General features: G+C 40.4%; 1 long non-coding RNA gene across 1 annotated transcript in view; it reads left to right on the top strand.

Annotated features, from left to right (window-relative positions):
• The window catches only part of LOC124090754 (uncharacterized), a 101,189-nt gene that overhangs the window by 22,554 nt on the left and 55,822 nt on the right, over positions 1-22,813 (top strand). The window lies entirely within an intron of this gene.

The following is a 22,813-nucleotide window of genomic DNA, read 5'->3' as shown; positions in this document are numbered from 1 at the left end:
CATAGATATCATTATGCAATCTGTCCAAGAAGATTCTCTCTGGAAGGAAGAATATTGTTCCCATTTTTCAGCTGAACTGAGGTCTCAGCTTTGGAGCCACTCAGCCAGTGAGAGGCAGAGCTGCAGATTTTAAAGTGTCTGTGTACAACCAAGGTTATTCTGTCCAAAGCTCTCTCCTATCTCAGACTGCCTTGGAAGCAAAAGACAGCATCAGGGCTGTTCTAGAAAGGTTTTTCTGCTTTCAGGTTCTTTCTTTCTTTACTTATTTCCTTCCTTCCTTCCTTCCTTCCTTCCTTCCTTCCTTCCTTCCTTCCTTCCTTCCTTCCTTCCTCCCTCCCTTCCTTCCCTCCCTCCCTGTTGCTGGGGAAGAACCCAGGGTCTTCCATGTTGTAGGCAAGCACTGTACCACTCAGCTATATCCTCAGCTCACAAGGTTTCTTTGCTTTCATGGACTTAGATTCTGAGCTTCTTTACCATTCTGGGAGCCCCTCAGAGGTAAACTATGCTAGACTGATGTTTCCAGAATGTGTTTTGTTTGTGTCAACCACACGTTGAAAGTCCAGAGGTTTGGAGATTTTGTCACAGGCCTTCTTCTGCCAAAGAAGCGTGACATGGCCTAGTGTCATGAGCTCAGACCTTAAGGCCCTGACAACCAAGGCCTCCAGAGTCATCCTGGTACTGTCTCAGTCCTGGAGATCCAGTAGGTTTGGAAGAGTGATAGATTTATGGCATTTGATCCTGGAACACCTTGTCTTGCATGGACCAGAGCAGTGTAGAATTGGGTCTGCTTGCACATGGAGAGTTAACCTGCCCTCAGCTTTCCCCCTTCCTTGGACTTCTCAAACTGTTTCATGTATTTTCTTTGACTTCCCACTTTCTTTCTTGAATTTGCTCTTGTTCCTTTCTGTTTCAGAAAGGATTTTAAATGGCATAGATTTGAAACAATTAACGGTAGCTAGTGTTGACAGGTAGTTGGGGAAACATTCTCATTTACCATTGGTGGACATTTAAAATGGTGTGTCCTATTTGGAAAGTAATTGGCAATATCTGTGAGAAGCTTAAATAGGCAAATACACGGACTCAAGCATTTTTAGTTCATGAAATCAATACTATGGAGATACTTGCACAATTGTGTAAAGACATATATGCAAAGTTGCTAGAGCTTTATTTGTAGCTGCAAATATTTAGAAACAATCCAAACATTCATCAATAAGGGCCTGGTTATATAAATTGGCACATTCATATAAGAATATTTTGCAACCATTAAAATGGTAGCACTCCATATATTTTCATTGAGGTAGCCCACGTAATTTATATATAAAGCCTTGAAAGCAGCATGCACATTATAATAGGGTAACATTTGTTAGCAACTTACTATGTGTCAGACACTTGTACTTTCATTTGTTGTCTTATTTAATTTTCAAAGCAACTATATGGATATTATTATTGTCCCTATTTTCAGATTAGGTTTTTAAAAATTACAAATCTTACTCCAATACTACCTGCCTAATAAATGCTGAGTTGGGAACCCAGATCCATCTCATTTCTCAGCTTCCCAGTATGATCATATTTTGGTAGAAAAGATGGATGATATATACATATATGCATGGAGGTTGGTACAAGTTTTGAGCAAACAAGATTTGCTCGGTGGGCTGCTCTTTATCCTCCTAGGCTCCTTGGATGTCTCTCTTCTTTCCTTCAATTCTGGGTGGAGTTCATCATCTCTTCTGAGGTGCTTCCAGAGCTACTTAGGAAGATCCCAATGTTCATCATTAACCTCCACCCTAGACATTAGTTGATATGTTTGTTGCTTCTTTTGCTATGTTCTTTCCTAAGTCCAGTTTATTCCACTGTATAACCCTGGAGCTTATTGTTTGAAACCCTAAGAGGCTTTCATACAAACTGAACCAAGGTTTGGTAGGGGTTAGGTTCAAGGTCAAAATGTCAGGGCAGATGGTGACTGCTGCTATTCTGGGGAAAGAACCTGCTGGGCAGACAAGGAGGCAGCATCCCAGTTGCTTTTAGGATGGCCTGAGTAGAGTTCTGAGCCTCAGAGGAAGCCTTCCACAGGGCCAGAGCAGATTCACTGGGAAACCTAAAGCTTCAGGTCCAAGAAAGTGCCCACATTCATTTTGCATCTGTATGCAAAATAATACTTTGTGTTTGAGAGAACCCCCGCCAGATGGCATGAAGTTCAAACTTCACAAAACCTGGACCCCCACCAGCTCCCATCCAGAACTTCTCCTTACTTCTCAATCCCAGAAGCAACCTCTCCCTTCTAAGGTGATGGTAACCTAAGTGTCTTTAAATGATAGGTTTCTTGATTCTGAATGGCCCTCTCATCAATCACCTTAATCATGATGGTCTGCACCTCTAAATCAATGTGCCCTGGAAGTAGATTGGATGTCTTAGGTCTCTAAGAGTGTCCAGATATTTCAGCAAGCCCAGGGGAAGAAGTGTATTTATCCCTCAGATCTCAAAGGACCACTGAAAGGTCAACTGGTGTTGTAGCGGGCTAGAATTGTAGCCTCTCATGTGGGAACAGTGGGTGCCTTGTGCATTCACAGGCCCAATCAGAAACACATTCATCTATGATTAATTAGAACAAGAAGAAACCACATCATCTTAATGGGGTCATTTTTAAAAGTTATTAATTGCTTGAAGATCAAATATTTCAAAAGATGTTCAATGGGTCCTTGAAAAGAAAAATACTGAAAATCACTCCTTTCAACCTCCATTCTCCTGAGCATTAGCCTTTTCAAAGCAGAGCAGATCCCAGAGCCAGGAGACAGTGCCTGTGAGCCCATATGTTGAGACTGAGCCAAAAACTTGTCTACTCAAGGCAACTTGGTTACTCCCAGCATGAGCATCTGGAAAGCTCTCTGAGAGGGAGACTGATGGTTTCTGTTTTAAGAAAGTGATCATTGCACGATCCCTGCACAATGCTTTTCTGCAGCCCTGGACTGATTGCTCAGCCTTGACTCTCCAGGTAGCAGGAGAAGTGGTGTATATGGCATCTGGGTTAAGAATCATCTATAGGGCTAGAGACGTGGCTCATTGACAGAGCACTTGCCCAGTATGTTCGAGGCCTGAGTGCCACATCTTAGCCCATCTCTCAGCCCCTCATTATCTACTCTTATAAAATATTAATTGGCCAGAGGCAAGAGCAAGAGAAGAAAAGGAGCATAGAATAAAAAAGTGGAGGAAAGAAAGTGTGATAATGAAAGACAAAGAAGAAAAGTGAAGAGAGGGAAGTAAAAGAAGGAAGAGGAGTAAGTTAGGTCAGAAAAGGGAGAAGAAAGAAAGAAGGATTTTTTAGCAACTCTGGAAAACCATGGTTTGTGACAGAGATGACCACAAAGCCAATCAAATGTTTTGGAAACTCCAGGAGAGGACATGAATACTTTTACTACGTGTGGGTGAAGATTCTTTCTCCACCCCAAGTGTCCCTGCCCCTCCCACAGTCCCAGCATACCATTCCTGTAGACCAGACCCACGTATCCAACATATGATGTTCGTTTTCTCCACCCAGTTTGGGTTGTTCTTGAGCTAACATGGGTGTTTCAGGATTGTGGTGAGATTTTGCAAACCCCAAACAACACATAGCAGAGCAATTCCTAAAATACCTCCACCTGGGGTAAACACAGGCCAGCTGTTGCACAGCTGGCCCACATCAGCCCTCAGCACCAGAGGTAGAGCAGAGCTATAATTCAATAAGATAAAGAGGCACCTTCTACAAGGCAGGGGATGCAGAGTGGGAGCAGGCAAAGCCCAGTAGAGGAGCAGCCCAGATGCTTTGGCTTGGGTTTCCTTTGTCTTTCCAGTTTTATTATAAATACACTCATATAAAAATAAGTACCACTCTACTTTTGCATAACACTTTATAATTTAAGCATTTCCCATGCATTGTCTTGTTCAATTCCTTTGCATTTAAAATTGTTTAGAAATTAGCTAAATGTTAAATGTCTTTATAATTTCCCCCACTCAACCCACATATTTTCCACAAACATTGTCTCTCACTTTCTTATAAATGCAGCACAGGCAAAAAAAAGAAAAAGAAAAAGAAAAAATTTCTTGTGCTTTTTTTCCCTCTTGTCCCTTCTAAAGCAGCCTTCCCTCCTCTGGCCAGTTCTCATGACATTGTAATTATGGGTTTTTGCAATTTTGCTTTCCTGTCCAATCTGCAAGATTGTAATCCTTTGTTCCCTTTTCCACTTACCTTTGATAAAAGGTTTGTTCTTTGTACCTGTGGCTTGCCTCTTCACCTCCTCCTTCTGTTAGCTGGCCAACTGTCACCAGCTCTTTTGGGAGAGGATAATGTGAAGCACATAGATAAGATGTTGCTTAATTGCCTCTTCCTTCTGACCCTCACCCTGCAGCTGCCTTTCTGCTCCTCATATTGTATTGTCTAGGATCCTTTACCTAGCTGGGCACCTGGGAAAATTGTTTAACCTCCCTGAGCCTCTGCTCCCTTAACTATAACATCAGGAGAGTAGAGGTGACCTAACAGCCTTGTGGTTAAGACAGAGAGTGATACATGGGTGCTCTAGAGATTGGTTCCTGAGGTGGCTGTTAAGGTTTAGATATGAGGCATCCCCTAAAGCTCATGTGTGAGACAATGCAAGAACATTCAGCATTGAATATGATAGGTGTAACCTTATCAGTGGACTAATTCATAGTAGGGATTAAAAGGATGGTAACTGTAGGGAGGTAGGGTATGGCTGAAAGAGAGAGCTCACTGGGAGCATGACCTTGGGGAATACATTTTGTCCCTGATGCATGGAGCTCTCTTTGCTTCTTTGTTGCTGTGTCCTGAGCTGCTTTCCTCTGCCACACCCTTCTATCATGATGTTCTGCCTTACTTTGAACCCAGGGCTATGGAGTCAGCCGACCATGGACTGAACCTCTGAAACTGGGAGCCAAAATAATCTTTTCCTCCTCTATGTTGTTCTCATCAGACCTTTTGGTCATAGCAAAGGGAAAGCTGACTAAAACAGAGGCATTGATGGTCGTAGATGTCTGTTCCCAATCTCTCCATTGTACTTTCTTTTTTAATTATTATTATTATTAGTTGTTCAAAACATTACAAAGCTCTTGACATATCATATTTCATACATTTGATTCAAGCAGATTATGAACTCCCATTTTTACTCCGTATACATATTGCAGATTCACATCGGTTACACATCTACTTTTTACATACTGCCATACTAGTGTCTGTTGTAATCTGCTGCCTTTCCTATCCTCTACTATCCCCCCTCCCCTCCCCTCCCCTCCCCTCCCATCTTCTCTCTCTACCCCATCTACTGTAATTCATTTCTCTCTCTTGTTTTTTCCCCTTTCTCCTCACTTCCTCTTATATGTAATTTTGTATAACAATGAGGGTCTCCTTCCTTTACCATGCAATTTCCCTTCTCTCTCTCTTTCCCTTCCCCCTCTCGTCCCTGTTTAATGGTGATCTTCTTCTCAAGCTTTTCCCCTCTATTCTGTTCTTAGTGCTCTCCTTATATCAAAGATGACATTTGGCATTTGTTTTTTAGGGATTGGCTAGCTTCACTTAGCATAATCTGCTCTAGTGCCATCCATTTCCCTGCAAATTCCATGATTTTGTCATTTTTTTAGTGCAGAGTAATACTCCATTGTGTACAAATGCCACATTTTTTTTATCCATTCATCTATTGAAGGGCATCTAGGTTGGTTCCACAGTCTAGCTATTGTGAATTGTGCTGCTATGAACATCGTTGTAGCAGTATCCCTATAGTACGCTCTTTTAAAGTCTTTAGGGAATAGTCCAAGAAGGGGAATAGCTGGGTCAAATGGTGGTTCTATTCCCAGCTTTCCAAGGAATCTCCATATTGCTTTCCAAATTGGCCGCACCAATTTGCAGCCCCACCAGCAATGTACAAGAGTACCCTTTTCCCCACATCCTCGCCAGCACTTGTTGTTGTTTGACTTCATAATGGCTGCCAATCTTACTGGAGTGAGATGGTATCTTAGGGTGGTTTTGATTTGCATTTCTCTGACTGCTAGAGATGGTGAGCATTTTTTTATGTACTTGTTGATTGATTGTATGTCCTCCTCTGAGAAGTGTCTGTTCAGGTCCTTGGCCCATTTGTTGATTGGATTATTTGTTATCTTATTGTTTAATTTTTTGAGTTCTTTGTATACTCTGGATATTAGGGCTTTATCTGAAGTGTGAGGAGTAAAAATTTGTTCCCAGGACGTAGGCTGCCTATTTACCTCTCTTATTGTTTCTCTTGCTGAGAAAAAACTTTTTAGTTTAAGTAAGTCCCATTTGTTGATTCTTGTTATTAACTCTTGTGCTATGGGTGTCCTATTAAGGAATTTGGAGCCCGACCCCACAATATGTAGATCGGAGCCAACTTTTTCTTCTATCAGGCGCAGAGTCTCTGATTTGATATCAAGCTCCTTGATCCATTTTGAGTTAACTTTTGTGCATGGTGAGAGAAGGGGATTCAGTTTCATTTTGTTGCATATGGATTTCCAGTTTTCCCAGCACCATTTGTTGAAGATGCTATCCTTCCTCCATTGCGTGCTTTGAGCCCCTTTGTCAAATATAAGATAGTTGTAACTTTGTGGATTAGTCTCTGTGTCCTCTGTTCTGTACCATTGGTCCACCCGCCTGTTTTGGTACCAGTACCATGCTGTTTTTGTTACTATTGCTCTGTAGTATAGTTTGAAATCTGGTATCGCTATACCGCCTGATTCACACTTCCTGCTTAGAGTTGTTTTTGCTATTCTGGGTATTTTATTTTTCCATATGAATTTCATGATTGCTTTATCTATTTTTACAAGAAATGCCATTGGGATTTTGATTGGCATTGCATTGAACCTATAGAGAACTTTTGGTTATATCGCCATTTTGATGATGTTAGTTCTGCCTATCCATGAACAGGGTATATTTTTCCATCTTCTAAGATCTTTTTCCTATTTCTCTCTTTAGGGTTCTGTAGTTTTAATTGTATAAATCTTTCACCTCTTTTGTTAGGTTGATTCCCAAGTATTTTTTTTTTTTTGAGGATATTGTGAATGGGCTGGTTGTCCTCATTTACATTTCAGAAGTTTTGTCACTGATGTACAGAAATGCCTTTGATTTATGCGTGTTGATTTTATATCCTGCCACTTTGCTGAATTCATTTATTAGTTCTAGTAGTTTCTTTGTAGTTTCTTTCCTTTTGGGTCTTCTAGGTATAGAATCATGTCACCTGCAAATAGTGATAATTTAAGTTCTTCTTTTCCTATTTTTATACCTTTAATTTCTTTCGTCTAATTGCTCTGGCCAGTGTTTCGAGAACTATTTTGAATAGAAGTGGTGATAGAGGGCATCCCTGTCTTGTTCCAGATTTTAGAGGGAATGCCTTCAATTTTTCTCCATTCAGAATGATGCTAGCCTGAGGCTTAGCATAGATAGCTTTTACAATGTTGAGGTAAGTTCCTGTTATCCCTAGTTTTTCTAATGTTTTGAACATAAAGGGATGCTATACTTTGTCGAATGCTTTTTCCGCATCTATCGAGATGATTATATGGTTCTTTAAGTCTATTGATGTGGTGAATAACATTTATTGATTTCTGCATATTGAACGAGCCTTGCATCCCAGGGATGAATCCTACTTGATCATGGTGCACAATTTTTTTTGATGTGTTTTTGTATCCGATTCGCCAGAATTTTATTGAGGATTTTTGTATCTAGGTTCATTAGAGATATTGGTCTGTAGTTCTCTTTCTTTGAGGTGTCTTTGTCTTGTTTCAGAATCAGGGTGATGTTGGCCTCATAGAATGAATTTGGAAGAGCTCCTTCTTTTTCTGTTTCCTGAAATAACTTGAAAAGTATTGGTATTAATTTTTCTTTAAAGGTTTGTAAAACTCCACTGTATACTCATCCAGTCCTGGGCTTTTCTTGGTTGGTAGTCTTTTGATTGCTTCTTCTATTTCATCCATTGATATTGGTCTGTTCAAATTGTGTGTATCCTCCTGACTCAGTCTGGGCAAATCATATGACTTAAGAAATTTATTGATGTCTTCACTATCTTCTATTTTATTGGAATATAGGGTTTCAAAAGAATTTCTAATTGTCTTCTGTATTTCTGTAGCATCTGTTGTGATATTGCCTTTTTCATCCCGTATGTTAGTAATTTGAGTTCTCTCTCTTCTTCTCTTCGTTAGCATGGCTAAGGGTCTGTCGATCTTATTTATTTTTTCGAAGAACCAACTTTTAGTTTTGTCAATTTTTTCAATAGTTTCTTTTGTTTCAATTTTGTTGATTTCTGCTCTGATTTTAACTATTTCTTGCCTTCTGCTATATTTGCTGTTGTTTTGCTCTTCCTTTTCTAGGGCTTTGAGATGAAGTGTGAGCTCATTTATTTGTTGGTTTTTTCTTTTTTTGAGGAATGACCTCCAGGCGATGAATTTCCGTCTTAAAACTGCTTTCATTGTGTCCTATAGATTCTGATATGTTGTGTCTGTATTTTCATTTATCTCTAAGAATTTTTTGATTTCCTCCTTTATGTCTTCTGTAACCCATTGATCATTCAGTAACATATTGTTCATTTTCCATGTGATGTAGGATTTTTCCTTCCTTCTTTAATCATTGATTTCCAGTTTCATTCCATTATGATCAGATAAAATGCATGGTATTATTTCCACCCCTTTATATTTACTGAGGGTTGTCCTATGGCATAATATATGGTCTATTTTTGAGAAGGATCCATGTGATACTGAGAAAAAAGTATATCCACTTGATGATGGTTGATATATTCTATATATGTCAGTTAAGTCTAGGTTATTGATTGTGATATTGAGTTCTATAGTTTCTTTATTCAACTTTTGTTTGGAGGATCTGTCCAATGGTGAGAGAGGTGTGTTGAAGTCACCCATAATTGTTGTGTTGTGGTCTATTTGTTTCTTGAACTTGAGGAGAGTTTGTTTTATGAATGTCGCAGCACCCTTATTTGGTGCATAAATATTGACAATTGTTATGTCTTGTTGGTGAATGGTTCATTTTAACAGTATATAATGTCCTTCCTTATCTCTTTTGATTAACTTAGTCTTGAAGTCGATTTTATTCGATATGAGGGTGGCCACCCCTGCTTGTTTACGAGGACTGTGTGCATGGTATATTTTTTCCCAACCTTTCACCTTCAGCCTGTGTATGTCTTTTCCAATCAGATGTGTCTCCTGGAGGCAGCATATTGTTGGATTTGTTTTTTTAATCCATGTTACCAGCCTATGTCGCTTTATTGGTGAGTTTAAGCCATTAACGTTTAGAGTTACTATTGATATATGGTTTGTACTTCTAGCCATGTTTGATTATTTATCTTTTTTTTTTTTTAATTTGGTTTGTTTCTCCATGATTAGCTTTCGCCCCGCCCTCTGGCTTTACTGAGGCAATTCCCACTGTTTGTTTTGGTTATTGTTTTTCATTTCTTCCTCATGTAGTGTTTTGCTCAAGATGCTTTGCAATGCTGGTTTTCTGGCTGCAAATTCTTTTAACTTTTGTTTATCATGAAAGATTTTTATTTCGTTGTCATACCTGAAGCTTAATTTTGCTGGATACAAAATTCTTGGTTGGCATCCATTGTCTTTCAGTGTTTGAAATATGTTGTTCCAGGATCTTCTCGCTTTCAGTGTCTGTGATGAAAAATCCGTTGTTAACCTTATTGGTTTACCCCTGAATGTAATCTGCCTCCTTTCTCTTGTAGCTTTTAATATTTTCTCTTTGTTCTGTATATTGGATATCTTCATAACAATGTGTCTTGGCGTTGGTCTACTGTGATTTTGTATGCTTGGTGTCCTGTATGCATCTACAATTTGTACATCTGTTTCCTTTTTTATTTCTGGAAAGTTTTCTATAATTATTTCATTCAGCAGGTTGCTCATTCCCTTGGTTTGAACCTCTATACCTTCCTCTATCCCGATGACTCTTAAGTTTGGTTTTTTTATGTTATCCCATATCTCTTGGATGTTTTTCTCATGATTTTTTACCAGCCTTTCTGAGTTGGCTAGACTCTTTTCAAGATGATATATTTTGTCTTCGTTTTCTGACATTCTGGCTTCTACTTGCTCCAGTCTGTTAGTGATACTCTCATTTGAGTTTTTAATTTGGTTTATAGTTTTCTTCATTTCTAGAATTATTGATTGATTTTTTCAAATAATCTCTATCTCCTGATAAAGATGCTTATTTGCTTCTTTTGTCTGTTTATGTCATTCATTTTCAATGTGTTCTTTCATTGTTTGAATTTGCTGTCTCATGTCCCCTTTAAGATTCCATTCCATCTGTCTAAGGTATTCCTTGAGTTCTTTATTTGACCATTTTTCTGATGCCTTTAGGTCCTCCTGTATATTTAGGCTGTCCTGCATTGTTTGTACTCCTTTTCTTCCTTGATTTTTCATGCTGCTCATGTTACTTCTTGTTCTGTTTGACTGCTGAGTTACTGTTTACTCTTATAAATTTATTTGGTTTTGTGTGTCTCTGGAGTCTCTCTTTTGTGATGGGAGACTATGACTAGAGATGATGAGTTTTGTTGCACTTTAATGCAGATTCATTCGTTTCCTAAACTGTGTATGGATTCTGATGGCATATAGCGGTCTGCGATTTGGTCTTGGGACTTATATTTAGGTCAAATGATGTGATGGTTTTGAGGTTGGTATCTCTTGGCAACCTTGGAAGTTTGCTCTACTGATGAGGAAATATTAACAGGAGAATGGTCTGGAGTATTTGGGGGTAGCTAGGGACTTGGTAGCACTATATAACGTCTCGGAACATTTACCTATATATAGTTAGTAAATTACACATAAACAGCATCGTGATGCTTGGGAGGAAATGTATTAGAAGGGAAGGGAAGAAGTCACTAAAGAGAATGAGAGTAAACAGGTAGAATTCAAGGAAAGGGGAATAAGGAAATTGAAAAGAAATGAAAAGACAAAAGAAAAAAATAGAAAATAAAAAAAGAAAAAATTTTAAAAAAATAAAAATAAAAAATAAAATTAAAAATAAAAATAAAAAACAATTAAAAAAAACCCAAATTAAAAAAAAATTTAAAAGTGCAGTCTTAGAGTTCAATTAACCTCTCTTCCAGTAGGTGGAGCTGTGCCCACCGGGCCAAGCTTCTCCTCTGAATACGCGGGAACCAATCACTGTGCAGCAGCTCCTCCTCCCCGACTGGGTGGGTCTCCAATCCTGAGTACCTAGGGCCCTTTCTTGTGTCTAGACACTTCCCCACTTTTCCTCCAGCCAGGCCCCGCTCATCGGTGACGCTCACCACAATACTGGCTACACGCCAGGTCTGCTCCTGGGAGCCCTATTTTCTTGAACGACTGGGTACACTCTCCCTGCTTGCCATTCCCTCAGACCCTAAGGTTGTGGAGCTTGGGGCTGAGAACCCTCACCATATTTTGCCTGCTCTCCGGTAGCCATGCCCCTGGGAGCTGGTGCAAGAGACCTTAGTTTTCAGCGCTGGTAGGAGCAGTAGCCGGGGGTCCCGCACCCACCCTCGGTCTGACTATCGCACTCACGGGAGAGCTGGGAGGGGCCCTTGAGGTTTCCCCGCTGTGTGGAGAGGGAAGGCTAGGGGGTTACACACCTGCCGCCGCTGGTTTCAATGAAGTTATCTCCTCCGCCGCATTCTGGTGACGTCCGTTCTCTGCCATGGTGGTATGCCAAGCGAATGGCAACAGTTGGTTCCCTTTGCCGGGTGACCGATGCAACGGGTGGGTCCTGACCGGCTCTCCCAAGCCCCGTCTCAATCCTGTGGCCACTACCTATGAAGGCCCGGTTGGTATTAACCTCCACAGGTTCAGAAGGGCCGACCAGTTGTATAAGCGGGATCATTTAGCGCTGAGTCACCTCGGTTTGTCTCTCCATTGTACTTTCATCTCATTTCTCACCAGCGAGAAGCACAGAGCCATGAGGGGCACACACATGTGGAGTCACAGGCCTATGCTTCACTCTAGCTTTTGCCTCCTCAAATTTGACAACTCATTTTTGTCTCCTTTAGTGCATGCATAAAATGGGGATGAAAGAATCTTCAGCACTCATCAATCAATGTGATTGTCAGTATCAGATGGGATGTGTGTTAAAGCCCCTTCTAAACTAGAGATACACCAACTTTGATCTTAAAGATAAGACGTTGCTCAGGACATGACTGTGTTGTCCTACTGCATTTGAAAATTTCCTAAGGACATTTTAAAAAATAGTAGTAAAATACAAATACCATACAAGTTACCATTGTAACCACTTTTAAGTGTGTAGTTTGGTAGTGTTAATTCTATTCACATTGTTGTGCAACCAATCCCAGAGTGTTTTCATCTGGCAAAACTGGATTAAGAGTATTTTAAAATGTTATTATCTCTACAAAACCAGCATCTGATCAGTAAGGGTGTATTTCCCTTTGGAGATTTCCTTTTTCAATCCCCTAAGGCTAAGGCAGTTCATTGAGTTTTTACTGGGGCAGCCAATAAAGTCTTACCGAGGGTTGGGCCCATTGGTTTCCCCTGTGCCATCAGGGAAACTCTTTCTTCCTGGCCCTTTTGCAACAATAGAATTAGTTTTTGGCTTCCAGTATTACTTACTTTGCTTTTTCACTATAAACGCAAACCATTAGAACCTCAAGATGGGGCAAATGGCTCATGACTCAGGAAGGACAGGAAGGCCACAGAAGGTCTGTGTCCACCTCAAAGTTTCTACAAGTTCCCCTGCCTGTCCTCACGGCGTCCTTCTGTATTAGTTCATTTCCCATTGCTATAATGAAACACTGAAGCGGAGTACTTTTAAAGAAAAGATGTTTACTTTGCTGAAAGTTTTGGAGGCTGAAAGTTCAAATAGCATGCAATCCGCTTTGGCAAGGACCCTGGGGCTGTGTCACCTCATGGCGGGTGGCATCATGGTGAGAATGTGTGTGAGAAGGAGAGCTCACAGGGTGAGGCAAGAAGCCAGAGGGTGATTCAGGGATCAGTCTCACTCTTTTAAAACGACTCACTCTTATAAGAACTCAGAGACCCACAGAACTGCTTTAATGTCTTCAAAGTGCAGTGCCCCTAAGGGCCAATTAGCTCCTACCATGTGCCACCTCTTAAAGAGCCCACCGCTCCTTTACACCATCATACTGGGAACCCTACATGAACCCTTGAGCGCCAAACCATATCCAGGCCATCTCCTTCCCAATATTTTTATATTCTTTAAAATTAACCCTACTTCAACTGCACCAGTTGACCATTTACCATTTCTCCATATGTTTTAGTCAGCTTTTTTGCTACTGTGACTAAAGGATCTGACCAGCACAATTATAGAGGAGAAAAGGTTTATTGGAAGGCTCACTGCTTCAGAGATCATAGTCCATAGAAGGCCGACTCCACTCCTCAGGGCTCAAGGTGAGGCTGAACATCATGGCGGGAGAGGATGGAAGAGGGAAGCAGCTCACATCATGAGATCAGAAAGCAGAGAGAGAATCTACTCACCAAATACAAATAGATATGCCAAAGCCATGCCCCAATTTCCATCTCCTCTGGCCAGACCCTACCACTTCAGTTAACCCCACCAAGGATTAATTCACTAGTTATGCTAAGGCTATAACCTAATCATTTCTCCTGCAAACTTCTGGCATTGTCTTCTGTAAGCTTTTGGGGGACACCACATCTAAAACATAACATCATACCTGGCTACCTTTGTAGGTAAGTGGTGATTCCCAATAATGAGGTTAGGGGACCCAAAAGCACATTTCCTCCCATCAGGCTGATGGCACCATTGTCTTGAGCAGTGATGTCAGTGGTGACCATTGCAGGTTGTCTGTCGAGGGACTCTGGTGGAATACTGCACGCTGGATTTCTTTCGCTTGTACCATTCCTCTTTCTCTTTGTCCTCCAAGAGTGTCTATGGATATTGTCTTTTTTTCTTGATTAAACTCTTTTGTCTTCACTCATCTCCATGACTGTCTGTGAAGATGTTCATTTGTTCTTTGATTTCTGCTTCATTTTCTTCACTTTTAGCAAGAAAAAGAAAAATGAAAACCCTCTGCATTGATCCTTCCTGTGAAAGGGGAGAGCTATTTTGTTATTTAAAGTGCTTGGCTTGCTGCCTCCTTTTGAGCATTTTTAGCGTATTTTTTTTAAATATGTTTTACTTCTTTGTGGTGTCTTGAAAAAGGAGACTCCTCTCCCCTAATGATCCCTTTAATAGTTTTAATTCCTTCCTGTTTGAATGTGAATTTACATATTCTCTATTTGATCTTGCCAAATTTCTAAGATTTTGAGAAATCTTCCATTTTGATTAGGAAAGGAAAAATCTTGGTTATCACTCTACTCCTATGAACTGTAAGAATTTGGGTCAATCACTTAGCTCTGTGTACCTCAATTTTCCCACTTCTACATAATGATAATGTGTTAGTCCTATTTTCATCACTGTGACAAAATAACTGAGAAAAACAACTTAGGGGAGGAAAGATTTATTTTGGCTCACAATTTCAGAGGTTTCAGTCCACTGTCAGCTGGTGCCATTGTTTCTGGGCCCGTGGTGAGGCAGTACATGGTAGTGGAAGAGCAAAATTGCTCACCTTTTAGAGGAAGGGAAGCCATGAGAAAGCAAAAAAGGGTCTGTGGACAAGACATCACCTTCCAGAAAATGCTCCCAATGACCTACTTCCTCCCATAGTCTCCACCATCTTCCAATAGTCCACCCATTGATGAGGTCAGAGTCCTTATGATCCAGTCACTTCCTAGAAGCCCCACCTCATTGGTGCACTAGGGACAAGGCTTTCAACACAGGAGCCTTTTTGGAGACATTTTGTATATAAACTATAACAAATACATATACTGTATCTAAAAACAAAGTATCTTCACTGTTTTAACACCTGAACTCTATGATCAGAAAAGAAATGCCTTCCGTAATTCATAATTATGCTTTTTTTTTTTTTTTTGATACTGGGGATTGAACTGAGCCACATCCCCAGCCCTATTTTGTATTTTATTTAGAGACAGAGTCTCACTGAGTTGCTTAGCAGCCTCGCTTTTACTGAGGCTGGCTTTGAACTTGAAAATCTCCTGTCTCAGCCTCCCCAGCTGCTGGAATTACAGGCGTGAGCCACTGCACCCAGCTATCCTGCCTTTTTTTATTAGCCTATTTCTCCCTCATTTTTCTTTTAGTAAATTTGTGGCAGATTATTGAGACAAAAAATAAATCCATGTAGTATTTTACAGTTTTAAAGACCTTTTTATGTACATTATCTAGGTTGGTTTCATTGGTAGTATGTGTAACTAATGAACCTTGACTCTTGTCTCCTTAAAAAGTGCCACATAACTAGGGTCGGGTATGACTCAGTAGTAGAGCACTTGCTCAGCATGCTTGAAGCTCTGGATTTGATCCCCAGCACTGCAAAAAATAAATAATACAAAACAAAAATTGTCACATAAAGTACAAACATATAATAATTTCTCTCTTACTCTATACCCTATAATGGTCTATCAAGAACTCATTGCCAAGTTTATATGTTTGGCTTTACCTTCTCATTTTTAATGGTTGTATAATATTCAATAGTATGAATGTACCATAATACAGCTAATCATTCTCCAGTCAATAATATAATTAAGTTGTTTTTAACATTTTGTTATTATAGGTAATCCTACAATGAATGTGTTTGTACATATATGTTCATAAAATTATTTCTGTAAGATATTTTTCTAGAAGTAGAATTGCTGGCCCCTGCTGCAGTCTGGTTGGGCACAATTCAGGAGCCACTTGTCAAAAGAAACGAACTTTATTTTTAGAACACACACACCACACCACACCACACAGCTCCTCAGGAAAAACCCTCAGAGCCCAACTGCCACCACTGGCTTCCCACAAGCCTCTCAACCTCCCCCACTCCTCCTGCTCTTGAGGCCGATTGGCTGGGTCGCATGAGCGGAGCCAAAAAAAGTCCCCCAATGAGCAGCTCCGCGGTCTGAAAGGGCAGGGAAACAGCCCAATGAGCATCACCACAGAGGAGCCAATCAGTTGGCAGCTAGAAGTTGCTGGGGCCCGCTGTGAGCCAATCATCAGCTGGCAGCTGGAAGTTTGCTGGCAGCTGGAAGTTTGCTGGGGCCCCTTCGGCTGTGGCTCTAAGATTTGCTTTCTCTTATTTTGGTAGTAATGATACTAAAGATTTGCATCCATACATTAATGTTTTAAAAATTTCTTCATGATAACTAAAGTCTTCTCTATGTTTAAAATATGGCACTGCTGAAAGTTATGTCCTTAATTTGATGTAGGAATTCTATTTCTGAAAATTCATCTCAGATAAATAGTTACATATGAATATAAACATTAAATGTATTATATTATTTACATCATAACAATTATAACAATGTATTATATTATTGATACAGTAATATCAATAATAGTGATATTATCATGGTAATATTACTATTATTGGAGTAATAATGATACTATTACTTGATAATATTATTATCATTATGACTATACCTATTATATATCATTGCATATAGTGTTTTAAATATATTATTTCACTTAATTCTTTGTTTTTGTTTCAGTATTGGGGATTGAACCCAAGCCCTTGAGCACTCTCACTGAGAGCTATGTCCCCAGACCTTTTTAAAATTTTATTTTGAAACAGGGTCTCACTCTGTTGCCCAGGCTGGCTTTGAACTTGCAATCCTTCTGCTTCAGTTTCCCAAGTAGTTGGGGTTACAGGCACGCACCACCATGCCTAGCTTATTTCACTTCATTCTATTGTAGATCTTTGTGTAGGTACTATTATTAAACCCGTTCTTTGGATTAGGAAGCTGAGACTTCACAAGATTAAGTAATATTCCCAAAGATCTATGCTCACTATGTAGGGAATCTGAGAGCTAAACCTAGATTACCAGAAAGTGCAGGTTTAATCACTATACTAACTCCCCACCGCCAAGTATACAACAAGGGAGTGTTGGACTTAGTCTAACAACCCAACAACAAGGAAATAGTTAAATAATTAAGATGTATTAATTAAGATGTATGCAACAAGTAACATATATGCAACAATTAAAATTGTGTTCCCAAATTCATTTATTGTTACCTATGTAGCTAGATAACCCTCACCTATTGGCTATTTGAAAAAGATATTTCAAAACAGTATGATGAAGATCCCATATTTGCTTCTTATAAAAGTGAGAGTAACCAGTTTCTTTTATATGCATTGAAAAGTCAGAAAAGTGCCGCAGTCTGGCTGGGCACAAAATAACCGAGCCACCACAAAAGCCTTGTAGATTCCAACAGCGACTCTTTATTCCCGAACTCTCACCGGCACTCTACACGCACGTTCTGGGAAAATTCACTCCCTCCATGGGGCTCTGCGTACCAATTCTCTCAGAACCCGGCGAGAACTCAACGGGAACTCAAAGAGCAGGCGCCAGAGGCAGCAGGATATGCCCTATTCCCAGCAGGATCCACCCTAAACCAGGAGCCACCCTAATCCAGCAGGATCCACCCTAAACCTGGAGTCACCCTAATCCCTGAGCAGGGTCACCTTTCAACCAAAAATGCCATGTGTCATTCCTACTTGGCTATGGCTCTCAGCAGAAAAGTATTTGGAAAATTCTCTTTGGGTTAGTGGATTGAGCATACTTTTTAATATTATCTTTTTGGCTTGTTTATTTCTTCTGATTTTTTTCTATGAAGATCTCGTATTACTTTTTTGTAATAAAATTAAAACCAAGCATTTAAAAAATAATAAAAAAGAGATCCAATTTGGTACGATTTTTTTTAACAAATTGGTTTGATATTGCTGAAATCAAATTAAACCCATTTGATATTTTACCTTGTTTCAGGTTTTATCCATAAATCTGCATAATGTAATCAACCTTTTCCTTTTTGCTGCCTTTGGGAAAATTGTTAACTCTTTGTAAATCTGTCTTTTGATGTCTCTTACTTTCCTTTCACTTTTGCTCATCTGTCCACCCATGCTTCTTCCCAGATCCTTACTTCTACTTGTGGAGACTCTGGGCTCTGACATACGTTTGGCCTACCAGCCTTGTCTCCCGACCGAACTGAGTTCCTATGGGGCTCTTATTTGCTTTGTAGGGAGCTTATTCCAAAAATGACACAAGTTTAACTAGGGTGTTACAATTTAAAAGTGCTTTTCACATGCATAATCTTATTTGATTTTCCCAGCAGGTCTTTTGCAGGAAGTGGAGAAAAACCTTATTAACCTCATTTTACAGAGGAGAAAACTGAGCTTTACCAAGTTTGCCTTCACCAAGACCACACAGCTAGCAAGTAGACATGCTGGGAGCAAAGCCCAGGCTTCCTAATTCCAAGATCAGTAGTTTTCCTTTGCACTCTTTCATATCATCCCTGAGCAGTTATCAAACAGCTGTTTCCCAAATCTAAAAACTTTTACCTTAAGTGGGAGAACCAGATCCTTTTGACAATCAAATGGGACCCAGGTGGTGAGTCTAATTGAGGTGGCACTATGTTAAAAGGCCAGTTTTGATCCAGGCACCCAGCAGACTCAGCGCTATCCATGGTCCTGAGATCGCCTGCACTAAGCCCATGCTGACCACTCCGGCCCTTGCCCATCTGACTTACTCTTCACCTGCATCACTTACTCTTTAGAATCTCACCAAATATTCTGCCTCGTGTTGCCTTGATCTTTCCTCTTGGTTATCATTTCACACGTTTCAGGAGAGTAGAGTCCATTAATCCTGAGTTCTGTTTGTGTTCCATAAACAGATTTCCCTGTATGGTTGTATTTCTTGAATCAAGGAGTAAATCCATTTCCTTGAGAAATAATTTCTTTATTAATTCTCAGTTTTGCAAAATGAAAATCAACCTATGTTTAATTTGTTCTCTTTTGCTTTCTGTATATTGGTTCCGCTTGTCATATGTATCTGCTTTAAATCTTACTCTGCAGTAGTTTTGCTATCATCTTTTTGCCTTCAAGTCCTCCCTCCTTCCTCTCTTCTCTCCTCTCTTCTCTCTTCTCTCCCCCCCCCCTTTCACTGATCCTCAGGCTTTATTCATGCTTCATTTATATTGCCACTTTTCTGTTTCCAGGAACTAATATGCTTCCTAGCCGTTATTTCCCTTAATTCATCTAACTTAAGTGTTTCTCAGAAAACAGCCATGAGTATCTGAATCAGAATCCCCTGTGACATTTAGACTCTAAGTTCCATCTGTGACCAATGCTTCTGCTTTGCTTGGGATCCTTCTCTATGTGATTTTCTTTCTTATGGATGTGGAGACTCCTGTGGCCAACAGAGCCCTGCTTAGCACATGAGAAAGTAGATCTGAGCTGTGCCTTTCCAAGACCCTCCCATTGTGATTCCTATCAGTGGCTACTGCTCTGTGGTCTTCTGATCCCACTGGACTATGGATGGTCTATGACCACATGATGCTCTTTTATCTATCTTTCCTCCTCTTCCTGCTCCTCTTTGTGCTCCATTTTGATCCCATTTTTCCCAAGAGGATAGCCTGCTTGAATGCTCTAGGGCTTCCTATAGCCCTACTATCTAGCTTGGATAGCTCTAGTAGTCCTAAAACAATTCCTCACTCTTCTCTCTTTTTCTCATTTTTGAGGAAACACGTGTTTTCGTCTCAGAAGGAGCCATTTATAAAGCAAAACTAGTCTACTTCCAGTAATAAAGTTTTGAGTTATTACAGAAAACTTAAAGTTCTATGTCAGTGATGGAGGTTGTACTAGAAACCTGGTATGAAAATTTTTATGTAGTAATTCAACTTCACAGATACTTTCTGAGTCTTTACTAAGTGCAAGGCCTGAATCTGGCACCATAAATATATCATGGAGAAAAAAAAGGCCTTCTTTGGTTTCATGAAGATTTCAGGGGTTGTAAAGAAGTTAGGCAATGCTCAAATAACAGCACCAGGAGCTGTTATCATTGCTTCAGGTTTTAAGACATTTACTCATGAAAACTCGAGGACCAAGAGGAAGGAGGGAATCCTTGAATGCTTTTGAATATACAGTAGGGAGAGATGGCATGAATAAATTATTGGGCATGTGGAGTTTGAGATAAGCATAGAAAAATGTGTAGAATTTTCAGTAGAAGAGCACTGTATGTTTGGAGAACACCCAGCAGATTTCAAGCTTAGGAGTTGAGAAATTTAAAAAAATAAGTAGGTATAAGGAGGTAACTTGGGGCTACATCATATAAAGACTTTAATGTCTAATTTAGAGGTGAGTAAAGTCTAAAACCTTTACCACACTGTCTTTATACACATTCATGGGATAAAGTACAGAACCCAAGTATTGTCTGCAGAAGAGAGCACAAATTCAGGCACATGACATGAAGAATTTGCCAAAAATGAAAGTCAAGACCAATGCAAGAGCCCAAGCAAGTTGTTGCCAGTAGGTCTAAGCATCAAGAGGGGTGTCAACACCGAAAGAGGGGCCCTGGAGACAGCAACCCTTCACCTGGAAAAGGAAACTGACACAGACTTCCCAGGACTTATATTGGCTTCCCATGAGTGTCCCAAGTCAGGAATATGGCATTTATAGCCTGTATCTTGGGGTCTTTATTATGAATTTGACATTGTGGTAAAGGTAAATAAAAATTTCCACAAATACCTTAAACCATGGGTGCGATCAGATGGGGAATGGAGCGAAAAGTCATGTTTAAACACAAAGGACTGACTTTGCTAAAGCATGTGGCTAAAAATAGCCACCTGTTCCAGGTTGGATCCCGAATTGGAAGAGCTCTTCACATACCAGATTCAAAAAACAGCTGTCACCCGGTAGCCATGGCAACAGCCATCCCTGAAGAAATGTGGAGAGATGTTTTTGGAATTGGGTTGGGAATGGAAGTGGACATGACAGTGTTTGAGTAAAGGCTGAGGCTTCCTGTTTCCCCTCTGGGTTGAAGCCTCATCCTTCTTCCCTACTTTCTGGCCCTCTAATTTTCCACAGTCTTTGGTTCTTGTTTTCTCTGCAGAGGCAGCTTATAGAGTTGTTTAGTGCCTTTCCAGGGGCTGGATAGGCATCAGAGAGAGTCACACACCATTGGCACCATGCAGAGATGGCATGGGAGGCCAGGATGCATAGGGGGCTTTAGCATCTTCTGGAGGGGTGGTTCAGATCTAATGTGAACCATATTATGTTGTTGTTCTCATGTGTTCCTTGTCAACAATCTTCTTTAAATATATTTGTCACTTCATGTTGACAGTATGAAGTCCTGTGCACCTGCCTTTCTGTTTCCATTGCTCTTTATTCTTTGTAAACCCCTTAAGGACAGAGAGTCCTGGTTTTGATGCCCCCTGTGTTAGTCAGTTTTCTGTCGCTGTGACCAAAATACTTGGCACAAACAACTTGGAGGAGGAAAGATTTATTTTGGCTCATGGTCTCAGAGGTTTCAGTTAGTGGTTGGCGAGCTCCATGGCTCTGGGACAGAGAGAAGGCAGAACGCAGCGGCAGAAGGGCATGGAGGAGGAAATCTGCTCAGATCATGGCAGCCAGGAAGCTGAGGAAGATTCAGAGGAAGGGGCCAGGGACCAGATACAGTCCCCAAGGGCATACCCCAGTGACATACTTCCTACAATCTTGCCCCACATGCCTATAGTTTTGACCCTCTCCCAGTAAATAGTCCAATCAAATTATTAATTCATAAAATGGATTAATCCACTGATGAGGTCAGAGCTTTCATGGTTCAATTATTTCCTAAAAACCTCACCCTTAGACATTGTTACACTGGGGACCAAGCCTTCAACACAAGCTTTAGGAGGACCTTCCAGATCCAAACCATAGCACCCCGTAGCACTGGAGCATTCTTCTAATCTGTCAAAGTTGCTTGCACGATGCAACAAAATAGAATTCCCTTAGAGCTCCAAAAACCTGCTCAAAAGCTATATTTAGCTCCTACCCCAACTCCTGAAATCCAAATTATGACAAATGGTTAAAATGTGTTAAGCAGGATTCTGTGGTATTGGTCTTCTTTGAGGTCAGTTGTAAACTGTGAGTGAGACCACCACAAATCATTGTGCACAATGCATGTTCTTAGTGTATGATTAAATGTAGACAACTAAACATGCTTAGGATAGCATGGGTGATAAAGACAGGTATGTGAAGTTAAATAAAAGCCCACACCTCCTGAATGTGTTCTTCAGATGGCTGAATAAGAAAGACATTTCCCTGGAGAGAGAGGGCTAAAGTCAGAGAAGTGGTCAGATGACAGAGGAGTGGTCAGGTGATAACTTGTTATGTTTTAGACATGAGGTATTACCCAAAAGCTCATGTAAAAAACAATACAGGGTGTTCAGAGGTGAAATGATTGGGTTATGAAATCCTTAATCTAGTGTGTTAACCCATTTGAATGGATTAACTGGGTGGTAACTTCAGGCAGGTAGGGTGTGGATACAGGAGGTGGGTCACTTGCCATGTGCCTTTGGGGCTTATATTTTTTTCTTATTGAGCAGATCTCTCTCTCTCTCTCTCTCTCTCTCTCTCTCTCTCTCTCTCTCTCTCTCTCTCTCTCCTTTCTGGTGGTGGTGTTCTGAGCTGCTTTTCTCTGCCACGCCCTTCTGCCGTGACATTCTGCCTCATCTCAGGCACAGGGCAACGGACTGAGATCTCTGAAACAGTGAATGTCAAATACGCTTTTCCTCCTCCAAAATTTTTCTTATTAGGTCTTTTGGTCATAGCAACAAAAAAAGCTGCTTAAAACACAAGTCAGAGAGACAAACTCAGGTGTCCTTGTGACATTCATGAGATCTCCACCAGGCAAAGTTGGAAACTACCTGGGATCTTTACGAAGAGCTCTTCATTAGCATAGAGTTCTAGACCCCGGTTGTTATGGTAGTTGGGAGCCTGTTTTCTCT

The sequence above is a fragment of the Marmota monax genome, unplaced genomic scaffold (genome assembly GCF_021218885.2).
Source record: "Marmota monax isolate L192 unplaced genomic scaffold, Marmota_monax_Labrador192_F-V1.1 WCK01_AAM20220418_F8-fsc00010, whole genome shotgun sequence".
NCBI classification, from domain to species: domain Eukaryota; kingdom Metazoa; phylum Chordata; class Mammalia; order Rodentia; family Sciuridae; genus Marmota; species Marmota monax.
This window is presented reverse-complemented; position numbering and strand designations above follow the sequence as displayed.